This window comes from Oryzias latipes, chromosome 9 (assembly GCF_002234675.1).
Source record: "Oryzias latipes chromosome 9, ASM223467v1".
NCBI classification, from domain to species: domain Eukaryota; kingdom Metazoa; phylum Chordata; class Actinopteri; order Beloniformes; family Adrianichthyidae; genus Oryzias; species Oryzias latipes.
In genome coordinates, this window is record NC_019867.2 from 4,481,210 (window position 1) to 4,501,483 (window position 20,274).

General features: G+C 37.9%; 1 protein-coding gene across 1 annotated transcript in view; it reads left to right on the forward strand.

Annotated features, from left to right (window-relative positions):
* LOC101160243 (transmembrane protein 132C) overlaps positions 1-20,274 on the forward strand; it is a 239,825-nt gene that overhangs the window by 206,381 nt on the left and 13,170 nt on the right. The gene's annotated exons all lie outside the window — the stretch shown is intronic.

The window sequence follows — 20,274 nt, forward strand, 5'->3', positions numbered from 1 at the left end:
CAATGATTTCATAGATTCAGAAATGCAATAAAAATGACAACTGTTTCTACAAATACAGGATGAAAACAGAGTATTAGTTAGCCAATGATGCTTCATGAAAGGAATAAATAAATAAGTTTGAGAAAAAATTACTGTGAAATTATTAGATAAACAGTCTGCTATGATTGTGTCATATAAGGTTGTGAAAGTTAAAATGCGACTTATAGTCCAGTGCGACTTATCTGTGTTTTTTTCTACTTTATAATGCATTTTTGGGCTGGTGCGACTTATACTCCGGTGCGACTTATAGTCCGGAAAATACGGTACTCAGTCATCCCAGCTCTGTGTGGAGAACCTAATCAGAGGCTATGCTTCCAAATGGAAGCTAATAAAACCCACACCTCAAACATGACATTGTGGTTTCAGAGGGCACTAAAGTAAATATTTTTACACCACATAGCTTCTGACAGAGAAATGCATTTTGCTGAAATTTTGTTTTCATAGCCGAAAAGCAGCTGTGTCATTGCTGCACAGCAGCCGCCAAACACAGAAATCATGGAGCAACAGGAAACCGTATAGAGTGATGAGATGGGATGAGGCAACACTGGATGTTTTTGGGTTAAGAACAGCAGCGAAGTCTGCACCTCTGGTGTGGAAGTGTTGTGTTTAATCCAGTAAGGCATCTCCTTTGACTTGCTTCAGATAAATATTTACTTTTGAGTTGTGGCGGAGAATTTTGGATCAATTAAAAAAAAAAAATAAAAAAATCTAAAGTCTCACTTCACAACATCAATGTCCCCAGAACACTTAATGTAACAAAGTTAAATCAAACACAACTAAATGCAGTTAATTTAATCGGTGGATTCTAATGTTGCATAATCAGATTAAAAATAAATTAGATGTAATAATAAGCTTTATTTGTATAGCACCTTTCAAGATATAGAATCACAAAATGCTTTACAGTAAACATAAAGGCAAGAAACACACGATATAATGCACATATAGAAATAATACAAAGTTAAGAGAACGCTATTTTAAAAAGATACGTTTTAAGCTGCTTTTTAAAAGAAAGTACTGAGTCCACAGATCTGAGGCTCTGTCACCTTTTGTTTTCAACCGAGTTCTGGGAATAACCAGCAGACCCTGGTCACAAGATCTCAGGGACCTGTTGGGAGTGTAAGGCTGTAGGAGGTTTGTTAGGTAAACCGGTGCTTGGCTCTTCAAAGCTCTGTATGTTAGTACCAGGATTTTAAAAAGCACTCGGTAACGGATGGGGAGCCAATGAAGCTGGTTCGGCAAGGGGGTGACATGTGAATACTTAGAGGATTTTGTTAAGGGCCTAACAGCAGCGTTCTGGACAACTTGAAGCCGTTCCAGAGATTTTTCATTTAAACATGTGAAAATGGAGTTGCAATTGTCGAGGCGTGTCGAAATAAAAGCATGGATGAGCATCTCCATTTTTGAGCGTGACAGAATAGGACTCAGTTTAACAATATTCTTCAAATGATAGAAACAAGAGCGAACAAGTGAGTTAATATGACAGTCAAGAGATAATACAGGATCTAAAATAATGTAATATCCTATGATAGCATAATATGTTAGTTTATGGTTCAAATCCTATGATGTTCACTGATTTTGCCCGTGGACAAAACAAACCTTATATTGTCCCCAATTGTAAAACAACTTCTGTTTTTATTTTTTATTTTTTTTTAATGCAAATGTATTTATAGGAATTGGGTTGACTCTTCTTATGGAAAAAATGTTAGCAGTGTTCTCGAAATTGGAATAGTTTCACCTAATAATGCAGACTAGTTGGTAGCCATTGACTGACTATTAGAACTGGAATGTGTGGCCCCTCACCCCTTGGTTTCTAAACAGGAAGTACCAGGTGGCTTCCCATAGACTACTATAGAGAAATAAACAGCTGTTACTCAGTCATTCTCTTTGTCCAAATAACCATTCTTGTTGTGATACCTTTTTTGAAACATGTTACTGATAGTCCTAAATATACATACATATATTTTGTGGTTATATGAACAAATCATTTGGGTGCCTCAATAAAAGTAGGTGGTCATGTTTGATTGACAGATTCCGTGTGGTGCACTATCAGATAGCAGTGAATAAAGAAAAATAACATAAAACTGAGCTATAAAGAACAGGTATTGTAGTGTAACATTTTACCAAAAAAAGCTGCACACAGCCTTGCATCCAACTGATTGTTTTGAACGCGGAAACCCTGAAACGCTCACATATGTGTTTACATAGACTTTTCATTGGAAGTGGACATTTGAATGCACCTTTTTTCTAGCCCAGTGTGATCATAGCATCAGGCATGTTTCACATCCTTTAAGGTTGTGCTGTGGAAATCTTAAACACTAGGAAACTGTAAAGTTGGCTTTGAGTTTTACATTTAAGCCTCATTTCCAATGAGCGGTAAAGTTCCGTACAATACTGTTTGGTTCGGTTTAAAACGGTCCGCACAATTCAGGCGAGCATTTCATCTCAAAGTTGGACCATCACACACATGCGGTGAGTAGACAGATTGTGTAGCTTTGCGTCATAGTGGTGCAACTACAGCAAAAAACAAATCTATGAACAACACAAATGGAGTTCAACCGCTTGGCTTTTGGTACTTTGTATATGCAAAACGTTTCACCTTGTTCAAGAAAAGATTGCAGGCGGCGAAAAGGAATACCCTGGCGCTGGTTTGGCGCTTTTTTTTGTCTTTATGACCTTTTGGCAATAAACTGGTTTCATCATGTGACAACAGTATCTGGTCTGTTCCTTTTTTCTATGGACTAACAGCACTCGGGGGCCCAAAAGTTGTACAGATTGGTTTGGGTTGATGGGTCTATTTTATAATGGAAACTGTCAAAATAGCATATCAGACTGGACCGGCCCGGACCGTTCACTGGAAACAAAGCTATAGAAATAAAGTTTCTCTCTTTCACTGTTGTTGTTGGGGCCCTTTATGGTTGATCCATCATATTAAAGGTGAAGCTCAGCCCTACAGTTTTTTTTCCCCCCAGCTTTTAAAGTTTTTTTTTTTTTTTTTTTTTATTATTCCAATCATATGTGTATACATATCTACATTATTACATACATGTTTTGTTTATATTGGAACTTGACCCATTTTTTGTGTGAAAATGTCACTTTATCATGAACACAGCATACTGACCCCAGAGTGGTCTGTTTGTCACTTCATACAGTAGCAAACATGTGATAATGATGTTCTAATCTGGTTAACTGTCATCAGTAGTCTGAAAGGAAAAAAGAAAAAAAAAAAGATTCAATTTGCATTTGACTGTGCGTCAGTAATATTTGTGTAATTACTTGTGGTGGAACAGGGTGGATGATGCAGCACGACACATTAATAAATGTATGGAAATGACTGAACCTGTCACCACTCTGCAGTGCGGAGCAGTGTTTACTGCTGCGGCTCACTTTAGCCTGTTTATCCAGCGCACCGCATAAAAAAAAACAGGGATGTTTAATATGGTGGTCCACACCTCCCCATCCCCCTTGTCACATTCAGTGTGGGTGTAAAATATCTTGTTAAGGTCCCTTGAAATTCTGTCAGTTGTGATGTGCGTATGAGCTGCTGCTGTTGACACAGCAGTATGTGGAGGTTAGCGGTGTCACAGTTAGTCAGGGACAGATAGGGGACAAGCACACGTGTACACACAAATTAGTACCATTATTCTGACCTCACGCAGTGGAAGAAGGTGAAACAAGGAAAGATGGGATGAGATGGTGAGAAGATGACTCACGGATCAATGAAGAGAGGAAGAACGAACCGGGGGAGAGACCTGGGATAGTACGGAAGTTAAAAGGACACAAAACTCCAAACTGTACTGATTTGGAAAAAAGTTTTTGCTCCCCTTCTGAAGACATTTAAAGTCCAAGTCTGCTCATCAAGATTGAACAGAGTTCAGAACAGAGTTCCTGCAGAGCTGCGGGAATTCATTAGAAATTCTGGCACGGCACTGTCGGCACGGAGTAAGCCCGCCCCCAATTCCCCATCACCCATCAATTTACATGCTCTCCAGTAGCTTATTGCCTGTCACACCCCCAACCTCACATTACCCGAGCAACAAAAATTGCGAACAATATCGGCCGTAGTTTTCATCCAGATTATAGCTCAGAAGAGGAAAACAAAGACACACATGGATCTAGTTGTCTTCAAGTGGATGCATCACAATAGAGCGGAGCCGAGAGCATGTGACCCACCCTGCATATTTTCTATGTCACAAATACAATTTTTTTCAAATGACATTTTTTTCTCTTGTTTCACAACAATTTCAATAAATAAATACTTAGAAATCTAATTTTAAGCTTAATTTAATGTATTCCACCATCAAAAAAAGTGCCATGTTAAAAACACCAAAAACATGCAATTTTTTGGAGCGTTTTAAACCAAATGTTTTCTAACTAAATACATTCCAGCAAACTAAGCATTACCCAGTAAACACAGACTATATTATACAGACTATACAGATAAAGCTGGTCAAACTTGATCATGACTTGTATTAAAGCAATAAAATAAAGTTTTAAACTTGATGAGGCCATGGATCTTTTTCGTGGCGACAAATATGATTAGATATTTTCGGAGAGAGTCTGTTTTTCACCTTTAAAGGTATTATTCTGCATAATTGACCTACGTAAGGTTATAATACAAAGGGCAAATCAGTTTCAGTGCATATTTTGAATAAACTCCAAAGCCTTGAGTGTTTTTAGCCTTAATTGTTTTCATCCTGACTTTGGCATGTACTGTTGGAATTTTGATTGTCTGAGATTCTACTTTACTGGTAGAGTGTAGAAGTTTAAGTTATTTTATTTGGTCTTCTAAGCTTTCCCAAAAGTGGCTTTTTTTAATGGTCTGTTCCTTTTTTTTTTATTGTTAACCTCTTAAATGCAAATATGCAAAACTAAATAAATAAAGGAAACCACTTTTTCACAGCATTTAGATCTTTGCATCACTCATTTACCGACTCCAACATAAAATGCATGTTTAGTTTATGCGTGAGTTTTTGCAGTAGAACTCAAACAGACACTTTGCAAAGTAACCTTTTTATCTTTTAACACACTAACAAAGAAAACATTGCATGATTGAAAAAAAAAAGGGGGGGGTGGGGCTAAGTTATCAAAACATGGAGAACACTTGACGAGGATCTGGCAGCACACAACTTTAAACCCAACAAAGATGCACTCTGTGGGAGTAATTAATGAAGACAGAGCTGAGGCAATAAACAGAAACCAGGTTTGAGACACTGACATGTAGCGGCGATGAAGAGAGAGTCGACAGCAAAACAGACATGCAAAACCTAAAAAAAAAACACTCTAAATCACAAATTTGGGTAACAAATAAAGAGAAGGAGGGGCATGAGTCCTCATTAAACTGGGAAAATAGTTGCTTCGACGCTCAGTTAAACTAAATATTTGGATTTGTGGTGCATGTGAGTGCATCCAACAGGATTATTGCAAGAACAAGTTTATTCTAGGTATGACTTGTGTGCTCTTAATGCAGCTACTTGAATTAGCTTAAATTTGTTATTCTAAAACCCAGCTTGATCAGAACTATTATGAAGAACAAAAGTGTTAATTGAAGCTCAGAATACAAGCAACAGTAGGGTGAAGGCAGGGTACATTCTGGACCTGGGCCTTCTTGCTTTGAGGCTAACCACTACACCATTGTTTCCCCAACTTTGACGTAAATGCTGCAATTTTACATTTGAGAGGTACATCACTCAGATAGATACAATGTCTTTATTGTGAGCTGGAAAAAAAATCACAAATTGTTCAATAATGCCAGCACACAAATCCAGTGTTCACAGTACTATTTTATGTCCCGTCTAAACAGCCATTTTTACTTTTTAGCTACATTTTTGTCTCTTTATTTCTTTCTGAACATTTACACTCGTAAGACAACAAAAAAATGGGCAGTACGGTGGTGCAGTGGTTGGCACTGCCTCACTGTGAGATTATCCTGGTTTGAATCCCGGCTGGGTCCTTTCTGTATTGAGTTTGCATGTTCTCCATGTGCAGGCGTGGCTTTTCTCCGGGAACTCTGGCTTCCTCCCACAGTCTCAAAACCTGCTTCATAGGTTCACTGGTGACCCTAAATTGGCCCGTGGTTGTGCAGGACCAGATCTCTTTGGAACCAGAAATCACACGGAAAAATGACGTCAACCTATTCAATGTTTACTCTAGAATTAAGTTAAGGTTCTTTAAGTCAGAGATTCAGGTTTAGGAATGTTTTTCACTTTAAAAGTTCAATTATAGTGTTTAATCAGTATACTAAAAAAAATGTCTCATTTTAATGCTGTGAATTGAATTGATTTTAATCGAAATATCTGTTAAGTGATAGATTTCTAACAAAAGGAAAAAAACAGCTTTTCTGTCATTCATACAGATTTCTTGATTATCTAAAATTGTGGTATAGCGTGTGGCAAAACAAACAGCATCACCATCAAACCCTGGAAAGTTTGGGTTCATGCTGATGAAATCATTTGGAGGTAAATCAATAAAGAAGGATGGAAGGGTAGTCGGGGGCCGTGGGTCATGCGAAAAGCCTAGAAAGGAAATGAAAAGTAAAGTGGATTAAAGATAGAGGTCAGACACACACCCTCCTGCACACACATAAACATAGGCATACACGGACACACCAATCGTTACACACCCGCTCCGTTTCTATAATCACACATTTTTCAGTTAACAGTAACAGGCTTAGGAAGTGACGTGAACTTCACAACAGCAGAGCGGACCATTAGCAAAACCAAAAGACAGAGATCGGCAGAGCTGTGACCTTGAATGGGGGGTATGCTTTTTTTTGTATGTTTCTTTTGTAGAGCCCGAAAAAGGTCTTAAAAATTTCCGTAGAGTCGCGCGTGAGGGTTTTGGATGTGAAAGCCAAATTTGGCACATACTTACATTTGCATGGTCTTTTCATTGGAAGTGGGCGGTGGAACGCGCGTTTCCGAGGCCGGTGTGAACGTAGCACTAGACATGGTCATCACTGTTACATTGGACAGACCAGAGGAATTCTTCTTGCTTCATTACTTGGGACTCGTCCATGGGAAGAAAAAAAATTCAGAGGAAAAACGTTGTCATTAAAAAACATTTAAACAAATCCTTATGTGTAAAGCAAAACACACGAGAAAATGACACAGTAAAGTATTATATCGCGAGTCCATATATTTCAAAATCATTTGCATTGAAAAGTGTTCTGAGAATGAAGCAACAATCCAAAACAGAGGAGATGAGGAACAAAATATCCATATAATATTGGGGCACGTTATCAGGATCTGCGTTGTACAAATCTGTTTGTCCATATGTACACACAGGAGGCCACACAGCAGTTGTATTAATATGCTGCGCTCTAGGAAAAGTGCATCCACATCAAAATTCCCCACTCATCTCCATAAAGTCTGGTTGCCTCAATCAATAGGTAATTAACAGCTTATTACCATGCAAATATCAAAAGTCTATTTATTGATAACTTGAGCAAATGCTGCACCCCTAAACTGTGGTTTTCCAAACCTTCTCATGAGCTGTGAGCCATAAAAATCAAATAGGTCTGCAGGTCACAGTCACTGCCTGTACACAGATAAAAATGACTTGAACCTTGTTCTGATCTCACCGCCTTTATCTGCTCCTACAGTGAGCCCCCATGTTTCCACTCTTCTCTGTTACCTCAAAACTTGGCAGTGGTTGCTGTTTATCAGGCCTCATCAATGGAGCAAAAACTATAAAACATCGCAGTCCTTTTTGGGCTTAAAAAGATTTTATTTTCAAACTGGATTTGATACAAAATATTTGAAAGCCATTTGGATTGGAATTGGTTTATTTCAAGCAATCAAAACAAAAAATACTAAAGACAAACAAAAGATAAATATGCATATATAGAGAAATGATTGGATGATTAGTTGTGATTTGATTGAAAAAATTAAAATACACATCCATATGCGTCAGTCCACACCAGAGATTATATACATACACATATAAATGATACCATTATATACTCTCATTCATATAAAAACATTTTAAACTTATGACAAGAATAGCAATACATGACACATGACACTTTCAGTCAAGCCTTAATTGATTATTTTGATATTTTTTTTGGGGGATATTTTGCAAGAAATTGAGTTTTCTGCTAACTAATAAGCACTGCAAGCATGTGACTGGGCGATGGGATTTTCGATGAATTTAGTGGGGGAAGGAAATGTTAGAGACAGTTAGTTTAAGGTGAAACACACACATCAAGTATCTCATAATTGACAATTAGTGAACTATTCTAAGATGACTTTTTTTTAATCTGCAGAACGCTGCATTGAGTTGCAGCGTTTTGGCTCATTTTAAAATGTAGCATCTTTGGTTTTACATAGTAGAAAGTGAAACTTTTGGCCATCTTATTGTCACTCACAAAAAGTGACTTACATGGGAGCTTTGAAGAGTGTAGATACTTATAAGACATGACAGGAACAGAGGCATGAATAAAAAAAAGAAAAGGGTTTGTAAAATGAAGCTGCAACAAACAAATGTGAAACGGCATTGAATTTATATAACGGCCAAAATCAAAATATAGAATCAAATGCAGCCGTGTCTTTATGTTTAATAATCATTTAGTCAGACATCGGCTAAAAGCTTCACGATTTCAACGGCTCTGAGATCAGGTTGAAGAGTTTTTACTGAAGATGGGAATGGAAACAACTATTGATCTTTTGTAACAAGATCTAAAAGAAATGAGTAACACAGAAATAAAATATATGTTTTTTTTTAAATATAGTTTCTTTAACTGTGAACCAAGAAACAATAAAATCCTGTTCTGCAATAATGTGAGATATTGAGAAGGATTGGTTTCATTTCTATTATGACTATTAACACTATTATATAATTCACTCGACACTATTATTTGTACAACTGCTTAATATTTCATGTATAAATGTATGTGGTATAGAATACTTGTGCATTTAGCACAGGGCTGCAATCTATTAGTTTTACTTCATCATATAATGTGTTGACCTAAGCATCCATCCATCCATTTACTCTACCCGTTTGTTCCAGTGCGGGGTCCCGGGGTTGCTGGAGTCTAGAGGCAGTTTGCCAATCCTTACAGGGCAAAGAACTGCAGCATGAACATCCAAACTGAACTAAACTCATTTAAAAAAACAGAATAGGTATTTTAGATTGTGACCATAAAAAACCCTGATTTCTACCTTTTCTCCAGTTGATTTGGGGGCAGCAGGAAACAGAAAGCTGAGCAGATCTGGCGTTCCTTAAGCCGCGTTCCCCATCTCCTCCTAGGGGAGCCTGAGGCCGTCTAATCCTGCTTGGGAGGTATAATCTCCAGGGCCTGCCCTGGAGTCTCCCCCTCAAATGAATGTGACCTGAATAGCTCCGCAGGGAGTCGTCCAGGAGGAATCCTGATCAGATGTCTACCCGCTGGATGCAGTTTAGTTCCTAGATTGCCTATTCCTAAAGCCATTTCTGTCATCGTCCTGTCTTTTTCATCTCGCTTTCCTCATTTGGGTTTATTTGAAAGTTGAACCGTGGAAAGCCCAGACATGGAGGGAAACATGCTGTAGTACAAGGCAGAAAGAAGAGATGGGAATTGTCTAAATCAGCTGCAGTGGTTCTGTGTGTGTTCTTGTCAGCAGCCTGCGGCTGGCTGCCGCTGCAGAGCTATTAACAGTGGAAAAGGCCAAGCTGCTGAGCTGCTGAGCTGCTTTCACAGGGGTCAGACATCTGCTCTTTCCAGCATTACACCACTTATGTTTAAATCCACTTTAGCTTAAATGTTATGAAATCATGTACTGTAAAATTCGCAGGGCAAAAGTGACACAGAACAGGCAGGTAATTACCTTCATGTTGAACAAATGCGCCGGACAGAGAAGGCGTGCCGATTCTCACCCTTTCCAAAAACCAAATGGGATTCAGTATGTTTTATAAAATATTACATAATGCTTTCATTTTTTTCAATTGTTAGGTTTCAGAAAGATTTCAACTGTTGTTTTTCTCATGAACACTCTTTTCTGATCCTGTTTTGTCCCTTTAGGTATTAAATGTTGCCTTTTTGATCATTTTAGCTCCACAGTATATCGAAGCACAATAATGTAAACAAATGTTTTATTTTGTTTTTCCATAAAGGTTTAATAAAACTATTAATATTGTTCTAAACTTAAGACATTCTGCAGAAGCTTTTGCTTCAAAAATACAAAGGAGCTGCTGTTAGCAAACGTCTCATCATCCGTCTTCTATTCTTTCAACACATCCTTCTGAGAAGAAACCAATTTATTTGTGTTCTCTGTAGGGAAGAGTTGTATTTTGGATTATGTCATTCAAAGTTTTCTTCACTAAATCCTGATGTGATTAAAAAAAAGGACATCCTTGCATTTCTAATGATATCTCACACGTTTGAGTGAGATATCATGTTTCAAAGCATTCCCAGTGGTCTTTTAATTAGGAATTTTCTTGTCGTTTTTAGTCAAAATAATTAAAAAGTCATTTTGTTGGATATAGTTTCTCCTCCCCATTGCTGAGAGCTCTCGGTTTACACGTCTCTCCCGCTAATTTACAGTCTCTCAAATCCCCAACCTAACATTAAATGGCGAGAAATATTGGATCTATCATGATGTACAATTGTAAGCAGGATTCCAGCCCTCACGAGGAAAATGAAGACGTACTTGGATCTCCTCGTCTACAGGTAAGTGCATCAGACGGGAGCGGAGCAGGGAGCTTGTAGCCCGCCCAGCGCATTTTCAAGACCATAAATGAGATATTTTCAAACTCAGAAATTGAATTTTAAGCTTAATTTTCGTTAAATACTTCCTTCATCATCAGAAAAATGCTACATGTTAAAAACAGGATTTTCATCTGAGTGGGTCTTTAAGCCACAAACCAGGTGCTTCCTTTATGACAACATTCCTATTTTTTATTTTTTTTGTTCCTAAACTAAATTAGATTTGTGATTCCCCCACCAAGGTTTGGGTCTACCCTCAGGAATCTTCTCAGTCGAGTTCACCTGGAAGTCCTCAATAAAAAGAAAAAGCACAAGAGGCTTCCTAATCAGACCACTCAAGCTCCTTAGCCGGCTGCTGAAGGCACAAGAGCGCAGCGCCTCTACCTCCCGCCTCCTCAGGATCTTTGACCTCCTCCAACTCTCGTTGGGGCTTCACATATAGCTACCATGTGAAGGGGTCTTTTCTTTTTGCACTTTTTCAAGATAACAATCCAGTTCCAAACCTTAACACAGCTGAGTTTTTTATCTCAAGATCTTAAATGCTCCTCAAGCAACAACGTCATTTCAAAAGAAGAAACGGCAGAAGATGAAGACGGTCATTCCAGCCTTTCTTTTTAAAGAATAAAAAAATGAAAACACCAAATCACTTGGATAAAAAAGAAAAATAAACATGGCATCAATTTTTCACATGGATATGGACGTCAACAGTGGCTTAAAAAAGTTACAGTTTAAATTTTACCATAAAGCAATTATTATTATTATTTTTTTTACTTTGAAACTTGGAAGTGTGTATGTAAAACTTTTAATACATATGTAAAACTTGAAAATGAGCACCAACACACACTTACACTTACACACAGACTCAGTTAGGTCACAATAAGACCATACAAACAGACATATTGGGGGCAGCCTTGACTTATATCCCTATGCTAATAAGCATTTTAATTCGCACAGGACCTGGAGGCTTTACAGAAAAAGAGGCTGCACCCTCTTCACATAAAAGCACAAACATAAAGCCACTCACTCCCTTTAGCTGAAGCCCCGAAGACCTCCCCTAGAAAGACGGAGGAAGGTTTTTCTTCACCGCATTACTAAGAAAAAAAACACTCAAAGGGAGGTTAAAAGTGCGGCATGAAATTTGACAACGATTAATGAGCTGAAAAAGTTATTGTTCACTAGTTGGTGGAATAACAGAAAACACACACATCTCCTTATGTTTCTATCATTGTCTCCTGTTTTCTTGTTTTGTGTAAAATTGTCTACCTTCTTGGGCTCCTTACAAATTTTGTAAATCTATTTTTTTCTTCACATGTTCAAGCTGTCACTTTCTATCTCCTAATTACAGACTTTCACTGTGGAAAACAGCAAAGTGTTTAAGGTCTTAAGAGGCTTTTTTTTTCTTTACTTTACACTTTCTGAAATTAAAACCGACAGGCCCAGCGATGAGATGCAAACTTGTATACTTGCGTGTCTGCAGCCTGTCTCAGATGTCACCAGTGTGTGCAAAAACAGAGCCTTTGTGCCAAAATTGCAGTCATGTGAAACTTTGTGCAAAGATGCTTTGGCTTTATGTGGGCTTCCTTAAATGACAGACAGGTGGGACGTCAATCCCATCAGTCTGTCCCTCAGGGCCCGCTTCCGTCTCAGGAGTGGCCCCTGATTGGATGATATGATTCTTAAAGTCAGATGGATAGGATTGCTGGAGGCAGAGAGAATTTGGAATGGGTGGTGTAATAAAGGGAGGTGGACTGTGAAACGCACAGAAACAAAGACTGAGAAATGAAAACTGAGAGTGAGAGATGGATGAAGGAATTTACAGGTTAGGATTACATATTCTAGAGAGTAATAGAGAAAATCAGATACAGTAAGAGATATGCAGAAGACGGAGAGAACGGCAACTTTAAATTTAGACGGATCACTAAGCTTGAAGGGAAATTAATATGAATTTGAATAAATGACTTTGCCTAAGGAGATTGCTGGCAAATGGGTGTGAGTGGGTGGCTGAGTTTTGGGACTTCTAGGCTGGTTTTGAGGAAAGGAAAGAGAGTCAACTGAAAGACGGGCGTAATGAACTATAAGTTCATTTCATGGCCTGAAGAAAACTTTATGTTCCGTTAAAGAGAAATAAAAAAAATATATAACGCTTTTTTGTTTGTTTGGTTCCTTATGTGGATTGGTTGTAACTTTTTTCAAAAAAAACAAAAAAAAATTGTTTGATTGTTTATTATCTGTGTTTCAGTGGTTTTTGTGTGACGATGCTTTTAAGCGGGTATGGTCGCCTAAGGGCAGCACAGTGGTGTAGTGGTTAGCACTCTCGCCTCAACGTAACAAGTCTTTGGTTCAAGTCCCGCCATGGTTTTTACTGTGAAGTTTCTGTTCGATTCTGCTAATTTAACCCTTTAACTCCAGAGTTTTAGCTCCAGTGTTGACATTCTTTAAACTATCATAACCCTTCAACTGTTTACTCAATTAATGTAATTCCAGAGGATTCTGGTGTGTACAAAAGCAGCCTTCCGCTGATATGCATCAGTAAATCAGCTGATTCTGTCTGGGGAGAAAAGCACATTTGCACCATTGTGCAACACTTTCTGTTAGTAATGTGTTGCATTTTGGTGCCGATATGAAAAGCCGTTTTTCTTTTCTCCGCATCATAATCAGCTGATTCATGCTGATTGCTTAAACGGTCAAAGAGTTATGGTATGTGATGGTATGTGTGTTTTAATCTGAATCGGGAGCAGATGAAATAATGCAGTTTGACAAAGTTTGTAGTTGGTACATACAAACCACGAACGGCGGGCAGCAAGCTCTTCACTCCACTCCATTCTAATGAATCCACTTGAAGACTAATAGATCCATTAACGTCTTTGTTTTCCTCGTCTCGGGTTTTTTGTTGCGCCACTAATGTTAGCTTTGGGTTGTTAGGAGCCGTAACTAGAGTGTAAACAAGGGGATGATGGGAAATGAGCACAGGATTACTCTGTGCCAACTGTTCAGGCCACAACTCAGAGGCGAACTCCTGCCACTCTGCAGAAAGTATGTCTTAGAAAATGACAGTTTTTTTTTTTTTTACATTTTATTTATAAAACAATATGATCATAATTAAAAGACCATTAGTAACAATTTGAAAACAGATCAAAAGATGATTGGACTTCAATATAGCCTAGGCCTAAAATGATGGAGTTATGTTACTTTACAGATAACTTTTTAAGTGAAGTTGATTAATTGATCAATTAATACCTAAACATGGATATAGAAAATCAGAATTACCTCTTTTAGCAACAAGAACACATTTTTTCATTGTTGGTAAACTTGGTGTCGACAAGCTGAAATGAACCCAAAGTAATAAAACAAACGGTTTGCTTTCCAGTCAACAACAAAGTGGTTTTGATATTCAAAGTACAGCTTTTCAGGACAGAGAAAAGTAAAAGGCGGTTTGATAGGAAAACTGTGACTGGCTCCTGCACATCCTTTGAGACATGACTGCAAATTAATGTTTACAAAAGCCCAGATAATAAAGGCAATTTGCGCTGAAGCAAGCCTGGAGTCTGCGGGTCAGAGGCTCCCACGTCCTATTTCAGCCCAGCGTGCTTCATTCTGAGTGAAAGCATGCACATTCACCCTAATCCATTTGCTGAAAATTTTCAATTTGAGTTACAGCCTAGACTTGACTAAATGCTACTCTTTCTTTAGCTGCTGCAATCAAAAAAAGAAAAGAAAACATATGCAGTGTATTTCATTTGTCCGATTACTTACCAGCCCTTGAAATGAAGGGATTGTGTTTAAAAAATGCTTTAGTTTTCACATTTTTACGCAATCTTTTTGTTCAACTCATGGAATAAAAGCTGAAAGTCTGCACTTCAATGGCATCTGAGTTGTTTTATTTAAAATTGACTGTGGCAAAGTACAGAGACTAAACTAGAAAGAATGTGTCTCTGTCCAAATATTCATGGTCCTGTCTGTATATGTATGTTTTTTTTATGTGAACTCTAACATGTGCTCCAACATTTGAAGAAATTGCAGTGCTTTTAGTAATAATGCTGCTTTTAGCAGGTTGCAGCATTATGAGAGCAGACAAACAAAAGTGAAAACATTCCAAACGAAGCAATTCAATGTTCTATTTCAGAGTAACATCTTTCTAAAGTGTGCATGTTGTTGTTATTGCAAAGATAAATCAATGAGAGTCAGACATTACTTTCTCCATACTTCATTCTAGTTTCTGCAGATATAGGTCGTACAGCCCTTTTCAGAGTCATTATTGTGTGTGTGTGTGTGTGTGCACGCTTTGTTGTTTATTGTTATTACATGTGATGAGGACAAAAACTGTTTTTTGATTGTTAACACCTGCTGAGATTATTTTTTTTTTGTAACTTTTTGTCCCCAGTTTTCAAATGTCCTTTTAACCACTCTCCATGTAACTTCATTCTTTTTCTCCTTACGCTGCTTCTGCTTTGTGTACAGGTAAAAATCAGTTTAAAAAAAAATATATATTATTTTCTTTATCATCTTTACATCTCTAATCAAGCTGTTTATTTAAACAGACTGTCTGAATATTTTTATGCGTCTACATTTTATTGCGCAGTTTTCCATGTTAAAAAGAAAAAAGTCTTTCAGTCAAAAGTATAATATTGAGACAAAAAAGGCAGGTTTAACTTGCGTAAAGCGATTTAAAAATTTAAAAATAACAATGTTTTTGTCACTTATGTGAAATGCTACATATTGGCAGCTTGTATGACCACAGTGTTTTTCTCAGTACATAGAGGAACTGTAGCTCTTGGTTGTGTAAATTTAGCCACTTGTTTGTACCAGTTGTGCTGCAATGTAATATAGTGTAGAGCAGGGGTGCTCATTGTGGGTAGATTGCGGGCCATCGGAGATAAACAACTGAAAAAAATTAATTGTATTTTTTAAAAATCCATCAGCGAATCATCATCCTCGCTTGGAAGTCTGTGGCGTGATTGACATGCAGAACGGCCAATCAAACATCCCCTGATCCATACGTCACTGCACACGTGAGCGCAAATTTTTTTCTGCCATCGGAAAGCCGCTACTGGCTCTGCTGCGCGCCAAGTCACCGGCGGAGGACCAGGCACTCCGCCCCGCAGAAGTGTTTAGTGCGTCACGTGTCGCCCCGCGCGACCTTACCATCTCAAAAGACAAGACCCTTAACCCTACTGCATATCTGGGTTTCCTTTGAAAATACAGGGTTGAGCGAGGAAGGGCATCAGGCGTAAAAACTCTCTGCCAAACCAGTGACAGCTGATTCGCACTGGTGAACAACATTATTTTGAATAGTTGCTGTTGCACTTTGGTTCTTTGGCACATCAAAGGGGAATCTTTGTTTTATAAAAGTTACTTAGAGCCAATGATTGTTTAAATAGCCCTGCTGTTTGAACACCAACCAAAAGTTTCAAATCTTTATAGACAAGAAGAAAGAAAAGCTTACAGTTCAATCAATGCTTCAATTTAATGGAGTAGGGAGAGTAATTCCTTGATGATCTTTCCAGCCACGTTCGTATTTGCAGCACCACAAAGATGAATTATTCAACTGCATTAATTCCTTGAATAGCAGAACAAAAATCAGACTTTTTTTTCCTGAGACAGGTTATGTTCATGTGGAAAATGTTCTTTAACTTTTGTTAAAATATTTTGTTTTGTCCAGGAATTCAGTGGTAAAGTTAGAAAAATACATAAAATGACACAAAACTGTAAGCATAATATATAACATTTCTATCACACAGGCAGTGAAAGAACATTTATTTTGCAGCACAGTGTATTCATTTGATGTGAATTATTAAACAGAACAGATATAAATGTGGACAAAACAAACTTTCAGTCAAAAAAAAGACATCTCTCATGCTGACACATACATTAAACTCAGCTGTGTGTCTGTTTGCAGTGGGGTCAACTGTCTGCCACTATTCACGCATTCATCCCGTTTGTCATCCCTTTCATGTGGTTGCAGGCAACTTTTTGGAAAATGCTTTTGCTTCTTGATTCCAGACCCCTTTGGACACAAACAAAAGAAGTTATGTGACCAGATGCAGAATCTTTAGATTTATGTATACTTCTTTAGTGATTAAGTCAGATTAACTGATCAGGAGTAAGCAAATTAAACACAAATATAGGAAAATGATGGTGTAAAGTGTGAACATGTGTTGTCAGACTGTAGAGGAGAAAGCTTTTAGCTGTCATCTTTTTAGGTGGTTCTAATCTGTGTTCATCTTTCTGTGCTTTAAAGTTTTACAGCTTTTTTCCACTTGACTTAAACTTGATTTTGAACGCGGCACTTCCCCCATCCCTCGGGATTTCAGCTCCCGGCACAGTGGCAGTTCAAACCCGTGCTGTAAATAACAGATATGAACAATGGTCACAGTGTTTTGCTCTCCTACTGACTGCCGCCATCTTCAGCCCTTCATTGGAGACCAAACGCCTGCTGCAGTTTTCACACTAATTTTCACCTGGAAAATAAAACTGATTTGGAGAAATAGTTCGAGGCAGCAATAGTCTAACATCCCTTTGATGTTGGCGAGCGGTAAATCAGGTTTCCGAGTAGGGAGGAAGATGAAGAGGAAGACCGGGCAATGAGGGAGGATGGGGATGAGGTGGTAACAAAAGTAAGAGCAGGTCAAGCGAGGAAGATGGTGCATGTTGGGAGAGATCTAAAAAAAAAATTAAAAAGGGGAGAAGAAAGGGAGAAATTGAAAATGGGAAGCTGAGAGGAGAGGGGCCGGGCATCTTATATTTTATGCCAGGGGAGCAAAGGCATAGAATGGAAAGTTAAATTGAAATGTTTTAAAAAGTGAAAGCAGACAGAAGAAACGCTGCGGCTGTGATTTAAGAAATGTTAACCTTTTAGAAGATCAAAGAGCCCAAAAAAGCCTCAAATAAAATATGTTGCACTGCCTAAATTCTATATGCACAGATTTGTCTTTTTTTAATAGAAAAATTGGTAAAAAGCTGAGTAACGCAGCAAAAATGTTGCATTATATAGTGAAAACACAAAATGCTTTTCTACTACTGAGTTTCTGCAAAACAATCTTTTTATATTACAGATAAAAATCACTTTAATTCACCAAAAAAAAATTATAGCTGTAATGGAAAAAGGTTAAATACATTTTAAATGTAAACTTAAAAAAAAAAAATTCTAATAAGTGACCATTGTGCTTTTTTTCAATATGTCAGTCTCTTTATTTATTTTTGTTTGTTTTCCTATTTAGACTGGAGCTGCAGATTGTTAGTATATTTTATATGACGTAAGTATAGGTCTTTTTTCTGTTTTCTTTTTTGATTTAAGAATTAATGCAGGCTAAATTTAAAGGAAATAATTAATCATGTTTGACCATATAAAAAACAACTTCTGTGTATTCAATTTTTTTTTTTTTTTGATATTTCATCAATTGAAAAACATCATCCCAAGTCGTTTCCATTGTGGTCAGAAACATAGGAATTTCAATGCAATGGTAGAAATTCTTTCAGGACACAGTTGGAGACACGTGTGATGAGAAAACGTACCTTCTTTGACAGGATGCAGGTCTGCAGGTATACTCTAGATCAAGGGTTCAACGGGATCTAAAATTGACAGTAGGGCCGAACCAGGAGCAGATGCATGGTGTGTTTTGGCAATCCACCTCATCAGAGAAAGAAATGAGGTCTGGACGAAAACATGCTACAGGCTTTGAAGGAAAACACACAAATTTAACAGAACGTTTTAGATTTTTTTTTCAAAACTGTTGCTTTTGTTCTGATATCAGTGCCAGTTGCACCATTGGGTTGATCTCCCTCAAGGGAAAACGCAAACTTAGAGACAAACTTAGGGACACTGTGTCCCTGTGGGGTGGGTTCTGGTCCTTGCCGCCGGGTGCTGGGCCTCGCCAAACTTCTATCTGTGGCCGAGCCTGGTCGGGCCATGTCTACAACAACCCTTGTGGGCCCCCTTCTCCCTGGGGTGCCCCCCTCCTGGGCAGGGGCGGCTGGCCCCTGTCTTGGACCATCGTTCAATGACTTCATTGTTATTAAAGATTTCAGGAGGCGGTTGACAAAGACAAAAAACACTATACATCAAACAGCCTTTTTTTTTTTGAGCACATAAATACACTCGTAAAACCTAAAAAAATGTATTGTTGAAGTACAAATGCAGTCAACCTGGCACATCATGAAACAGGCCAGTGTGGGCATTATGCTTATTACGCTCACATTGGCCTTCATTAAAGAAGGCACTGTTGGCAAAACATGTGGGATGATTAGTCCAAAAAAGTGTCAAGTGGATCAGTAACGCAGTCAGCCAAGTGAGACAGAAATGAATGAAATCCAGGTGTTTTTTTTGTTTTGTTTTTTTTGCAGTTTGGCCTCAAACAGTCACCGTTTCTGTCAAGGTGCAATCTATTCCTGAAAATATGCATTACAATCTGGTGTCCACACACATTTTCCAACCTTTGTATTCATTGAAATTGAAAAATAGCATTCTAAGACCACAGATCTGCAATTACAAGATAAAAGGGAACATATGTACATATTTCCCCGCAAAAACAGACACTTTTAGTTCAACCGAAAAAGAAAAGCCATCATTTTGTAAACCAAAGTAATCCATTGAATTTATACTATTTATGTTTTTTATAGATTTTTCTAAAATGTGACAAGGTATACTTTCTGCACCGTCCCTTGAAGTTGCCCTCACTCTGCCCCAAATTCATTTTATTTTAGATTTATCTCCTTAGAAACCATTTTATTATTTGCTGGCCTGGGGGTGACAAACACTGTGACTTCTTAGAAGAATCTGCAAGAACAAACGTTTGGATTTCCTTGGCAACAGAGGTTTTTGTGAACCGCGCCCACATTCCTGATATGTTCATATCATCATTATTATTTTTAACATTTCATGTATTTCATTACATTTTCACATTATTTCGGGCAACAGGTAAACGTTTTTGACCCCTCACCACGCTAACGTCATTAAAAACCTGCAACCTCTAAACCTTTTTTCCTAAGTAGCCTCCGATTGATGCTTGAGAAGATGATAGATCACATTCCCTAGGAGGATTTTACTAAAGTGTTTTTGCTATTTTTATTTAACTCTTTTGGATTTTCCACATATTTTTAAAATGTTTGCATAAATATTACCAAATGCTTTTAATGTTTTACATTACCCACGATTGAGGCGAGGGATTAGGCCTCAATATTTATCCTTGTGGGGTTCTGTAACTCATACTATATAAGCATGCTTTACAACAATTCCTCATTTTGGTTACGTGCAACCGCTTGACGCAAAGCTTTTTTTTTTCTGATTGAAGCTCAAAGGTCAATGTGGTGGGAAAAACTTGACCTGGTGGGGCGTGTACGAAAATTTGTAAAGATTGAGCCATCAATTATTTTTTATATTTTACAAGGATGTGAAAATCGCCAAATTTCACACTTTGCAACAGAAAAGCTGCTAAGTTGTAGGTCCTGTGGCCATCCCATAATAATTTCAAAACTTCCTTTGGAAATCCTGGACACATGTTTTTTGGTTTCGTTAGTGGATTTTGAAATACTTTTTTCGGGGGCCCAATAACAGAAGT